Raw genomic sequence first — 6,352 nt, forward strand, 5'->3', positions numbered from 1 at the left:
AACTTGGATTTGATCTGATAAATTATTGGGCAATAGCAGCAGGCTCACCCACAGAGTAACACAGCACAGAAATGAGGCAGACCCACTGATCTAACTAGTCCTGGTGACCAAGATGCCCAACTAAGCTAGTCCCATTTGCTTGCATTTGATCCAATCCCTCTGAACCCCTCTTGTCCATATACTTATCTAACAAAATGTTGTATTGTACCTGCATCATACACTTCCTCTGGCAGTTTGCTCCATATCCACACCACCTTCTGCATGAAGAAGTTGCCCTTCAGGTCCCTTGCAAATCTGCCCCCCCAAACCCATGCTCTCTAGTTTTTGATTCCCTTTCCTTGGAGAAAGTCTGGATGCTCCTCAGGACTTTATACACCTCTATAAGGTTTTTTTTTTAAGCATGTTGTACCAGACATTCAGCCATTCTTGTCTAGCACGTGGCGTCAGGATTAACCGGGTCATATTATGAACGTTCCTGACTCAACCCTTGTATTTTTTACGAGGCTGAGTGGCTAGCTCGACACTCAACCCGGCATGGATGCAAAGCGTGCTCGGGGGTGGCCCGACCTGGATTCGAACTCGGGAACCTTCGCTCCAGAGTCCAGCGCTGATCTCACTCTACCACCAGCCGGCCACTTCTGTACGGTCACCCTCACTCCAAGGAACAAAGTCCTAGCCTGCCTAACATCTGCCTATAACCCATGTCCTCAAGTCCTGACAGCATTCTCTTAGATCTTCTTTCCAGCTGAATGATACTTGTCCCATGGGATTTGTGTAATTCAAGCAAATGGGCTTGATGACCATACAGAAGAAAATGGGCCAAAAAGCAGTGTGACCAAAACTGCAGGCAATACTCCAAGTGCAGCCTCACCGACTTCATGTACGATTCCAAATCCTGACTCAGCGTGAAGGTCAGGGAGAATGATTAAATCCACAGTAAAGTAATGGATAGTTATAGGAAACCATGGAGAAACAGCCCTGCTGTTCCTGAACCTTGGAATGTTTAAATGCTTGGTCTTTTGGGTGAATGGGATGTTCCCGGTTAGTGTGGGGACTTGGCTTTGTTTAAATCTGTTACATCTGATGTCACTGAAACATGGACTTGATAGGACTCAGACGAGTCTACCAGACACCATGTGTGTATGTGGCTGTTTCATTTACTCAGTCTCATTTCCTTATTCTTTTCCTATTGTCCTGCAAAGCTCCCCCCCCCCGATACTATCCACTTAATCTCTGATATCATTAGCCACCCAAGATAGAGTGAGTCTCAACCTGAAATTTGGACTGTTTATTCATTTCCATAGATGCTGCCTGGCCTGCTGCATTTTGTGTGCGTGTTGCTCTGGATTTCCAGCATATACAGATTTTCTGCTGTTAAGGATATAGTCAATCTGCCACAAGTGGGTCTGTGTCTGTGCTTTGTCGGTCCAGGAGTAGCTGAAGTACTACCTACACTTGTCACCTGCGTTCCCGTGGAAACACCTTCCCTTCCCTGCACTCAGGCCCAACAGAGACCTTAACACCTATACTCCTCCCACAGCCTTCCATTGGTTGATTGACCATTTAGATTAGGAAGCCTGTTAACTAGCAGGATTGGCAACTTCTTCCACCTGAATCTCCTGAGCACTTAGCTCTTCTCTCTCGGCATAACTCATAGCATGCAGCTTCTCAGGCACGGGTTTCAAATCAGATCCTTCTTATCCTGAGGATGAGTGCCTTCCCATCTAATACACACAGCTTAATTTCCCGATAAATCCCCCTTACTTTAAGTAAGAGATGCATTTGTTGATTTTAGTTGAGGGTCCCTACTGCTGGGATTGGAAGCTTTCGCCTCAGGTACCTAGGGTTTGTAGTAAGTATTCTTCTCGGAAAATCTCAGCTGAAGAGTGAGGTTCTCCTTGTTTGATCCCTGGAACTTGGCTCTACACCAACCCTGGGAGAGTGCCCCCTCTTGTATCAGTGTGGCATTCGCCCGTCTCCCATTCCAGCCTGGATTCTGTGACTTAAATGTCATATCTGAGCTGGGTTTGAGCTGTGAACCTATGTCCAGTGCCTGACTCATGCAGCCTCACAGAAACCTTCATCCATCACTGGGATCAGTCAAGCAGTCAGGCAACAAGAGATGAAGGAACAACTGGCTCATTATATTTTACCAGCTTCCCTTATCTTAATATTTTTGTAAGAACACAACTTTGCAGCTTCTTTTAAACTTACTTATCTTCTATGCTTGATCACTTTGCAGAATATAAATATTTCAATGGCACAACTCGTTGTATTTTTAGGGGTGGTAGGATGGAATTGATTTTGTTTTATACAGGTGATTGATATACTTGCAGGGTGCATCATTACACTACCAACAGGCCATCGAATGACAGTGTCAACAGTGCAATTATAACTTTGTTATAGGTACGTGTGTGTGTGTGTGTGTGTGTGTAAGAGGTTATCAGATGTACAAAGGAAGGAGTTCAAAGGTATGCTCAGAGCTGCTTTGAGGAAGTACAGTATCTTCAATGGGCACAACAGTAGCCAGTGACCCAGGTTTAATTCCACCACTGTCCTGTAACTGCGTGGGTTTCCTCTGGGTGCTCCTGTTCCCACCCACATTCCACAGACACACAGGTGAGTAGATCAATTGAGAAACATGGGCACATTGGGCCAGAGGGTCCTGTCACCATGCTGCATCTCCAAATAATCCCCACCGACTCCCCCCACCGCCCTCCTTCCCAGATCTCAGGCCTCTAACCATTCATGATGGAGAAGAAGGATTTGGGGCGGTATCGGGAAACTTGAGAAAATGCATAGGGAGCACACAGGGATACAGTGTAGGCAGTGGAAGGGGAGCACCAGCTCACTATTTCCCCTCCCCCAACAAATCCCCTCCACCTCCCTGACCATCTACCATCTGTGGAAGAATCCAGTTGTGACATTGGCCATTGGCTTCATCAGCCACCTCAGATCCCGGAAAACTCCAGCTGAAGCAAGTCATCCTTAATTCTGAAGGACTGTCAGAGAAGAGGAAGTGTGTGTGTGTGTGTGTGTGTGTGTGTGTGTGTGTGTACTGTATGTGTTGTGTACATCTATGTATATTTGTGTTTTGTATGGGAGGAGTATGTGTGGGAGTATGAATTTGGTGTGTTTGTGTGTATGTGGGTGTATTTGAGAAAAAATGTATGTGATTGATTGAGTGTGTGTGTGTGTGTGTGTGTGTGTGTGTGTGTAAGTGTTTTTCATACTCGAGGAGAGGGAGGTTAAATGTCAGGTGCCAGTAACACATTGTTGCAATGCAGTGACAAGTCTCCATGGAGGCCACATCATCATTTTGAGTATTTGCCAAGACCATCTGAATAATGATATTGTCACTTTAATTTGTTCACAATACTTTCAGCCGGCAATTTCCAACCGCTCCCAGTCTCTAGTCTGCCTGAAACTGATTGTTTGTACTGAACATATGTTTCATGTGAGAATGAAGGGTTCAGTTTCCCTTCTTTTGAAGATGGACCTCAACCTTGCACCAAGGTTGTTCGATGATCAACAGCAAATAGAACTTTAAGTGGCATTCTGGTCTGATATTTAATCTTGAGGTGGGAGAATGCTGATCCTGATACAAGTGCATGGATCTCCTATTCATTCTACTTCAATGTTACCAATTCTGAAACAAACCTTCACAACTTTGTACGACCCAAAGGTTAATTACAGCCATATTCTCACTTGGGTTACCAACTCAAAACTCTAACATTCCAGTACTGATTTTTCCCCCAAAAGTCCCATGATTAGTACAATCGTAAAAATGTTCCACAGTTTTTTCTCAATCTGATCAGTTTGCGGTGAATTTCTGAACGCCGTGAACTTGACTATATCGGAACTTCAGTGACAGACACTTGCCCCTTCCTATCCTTCAGAAAATACCTCGCACATCTGCAGATCCTTTTTCAATCGCTGTCCTTGACGCCCCTGCATTATTCAACTGCAGTTCCATCCAGCACATTACCTGCCATGCACGCCATACCAGCTTCACAGAAAGAAACCCCTTTGCTGTATAATTCAATGCAAGCTAAATAGCATAACTAAAATCCATCACACATCTCAAAGTGCTTTACAATCAATGGCAACTTTTAGTGTATTAGGCACTGCAGCCAATTTGCACACAGAGGTGTAGCAAAAATACCAATAGGAACATAAAACATAGAAGCTTACAGCACATTACAGGCCCTTCGGCCCACAATGTTGTGCCGACCATGTAACCTACTCTAGAGACTGCCTAGAATTACTCTACCACTTAGCCCACTATTTTCCTAAGCTCCATGTACCTGTCTAAGAGGTTCTTAAAAGACCCTATTGTATCCGCTTCCACTACCGCCGCAGGCAGTGCGTTCCACACACCCACCACTCTGTGTGTTTAAACTTTCCCCTGACAGCCCCTTGGTACCTTCTTCCAAGCACCTTGAAACTCTGTCCTCTCCTGTTAGCCATTTCAGCCCTGGGAAAAAGCCTCTGACTATCCACACAATCAATGCCCCTCATCATCTTATACACCTCTATCAGGTCACCTCTCATCCTCTGTCGCTCCAAGGAGAAAAGGCCGAGTTCACTCAACCTATTCTCATAAGGTACGCCCTCCAATCCAGGCAACATCCTTGTAAATCTCCTAAAATAATGCACTTACATTAATCTATTCTGTTCATTTGTGGGGTCTGTATTTTGCTGGCAAGGCTTGTGTTTATTGCCTTTCTCTAAGTGAACTAAGGAGGGACTGGGTCCTCAGTCATATACACTCAGTGGCTACTTTATTAGGTACACCTGCACACCTGCTCAATAATACAAATATCTAATCAGCCAATAATGTGGCAGCAAATCAATGCATGAAGTATGTTTCAAAAGGCTCAGTTGTTGTTCAGACCAAACATCAGAATGGGGAAGAAATGTGATCAAAGAGTCTTTGTCGGCGGAATGACAGTTGGTGCCAGACAGGATGGTTTGAATATCTCAGAAACTACTGATCTCCTATTTCCATGCACAACAGCTTCCAGAGTTTACAAAGACTGCTGCGAAAATCAAAGGGAAAACATCCAGCGAGTGGCAATTCTGTGGGTGAAAACACCTTGTTAATGAGAGAGATCAGAGGAGAATGGCCAGACTGGTTCAAGCTGACAGGAGAGTGACAGTAAATGATATAACCATGCGTTACAACAGTGGTGTGCAGAAGAGCTACTTTGCACAATGTGTCAAACCCTGAAAAGGGTGGGCGACAGCAGGAGAAGACCACAAACATACACTCAGTGGCCACTTTATTAGGCATTTCCTGTAAGTACTTAACAAAGTGGCCACAGAGTTTATATGGTAAGGGTGTCTGTACAGAAATTCCAGGGGCCCTAGCAGAGATATGGAACGTATCTTATGTGGCAGGTGGAGTTCAACCCGGAGAAGTGTGAGGTGGTACACTTTGGAAGGACAAACTCCAAGGCAGAGTACAAAGTAAATGGCAGAATACTTGGTAGTGTGGAGGAACAGGGGGATCTTGGGGTACATGTCCACAGTTCCCTGAAAGTTGCCTCACAGGTGGATAGGGTAGTTAAGAAAGCTTATGGGGTGTTAGCTTTCATAAGTCGAGGGATAGAGTTTAAGAGTCGTGATGTAATGATGCAGCTCTATAAAACTCTGGTTAGGCCACACTTGGAGTACTGTGTCCAGTTCTGGTCACCTCACTATAGGAAGGATGTGGAAGCATTGGAAAAGGTACAGAGGAGATTTACCAGGATGCTGCCTGGTTTAGAAAGTATGCTTTATGATCAGAGATTAAGGGAGCTAGGACTTTACTCTTTGGAGAGAAGGAGGATGAGAGGCGACATGATAGAGGTGTACAAGATAATAAGAGGAATAGATAGAGTGGATAGCCAGCACCTCTTCCCCGGAGCACCACTGCTCAATACAAGAGGACATGGCTTTAAGGTAAGAGGTGGGAAGTTCAAGGGGGATATTAGAGGAAGGTTTTTTACTCAGAGAGTGGTTGGTGCGTGGAATGCACTGCCTGAGTCGGTGGTGGAGGCAGATACACTGGTGAAGTTTAAGAGACCACTAGACAAGTATATGGAGGAATTTAAGGTGGGGGCTTATATGGGAGGCAGGGTTTGAGGGTCGGCATAACATTGTGGGCCGAAGGGCCTGTACTGTGCTGTACTATTCTATGTTCTATGTTCTATGTTCTATATTTGAGTCATTCTTAGTGGCATACCAGATAGCTAATGTTGTTTTGCTCTATAAGAAAGGCTCTAAGAACAAATCAGGAAATTATAGGTCGGTGAGCCTGACAACAGTAGTGGGAAAGTTATTGGAAGGTATACTAAGGAACCGAATA

Source organism: Mobula birostris, chromosome 26, assembly GCF_030028105.1.
Source record: "Mobula birostris isolate sMobBir1 chromosome 26, sMobBir1.hap1, whole genome shotgun sequence".
Classification (NCBI taxonomy): domain Eukaryota; kingdom Metazoa; phylum Chordata; class Chondrichthyes; order Myliobatiformes; family Myliobatidae; genus Mobula; species Mobula birostris.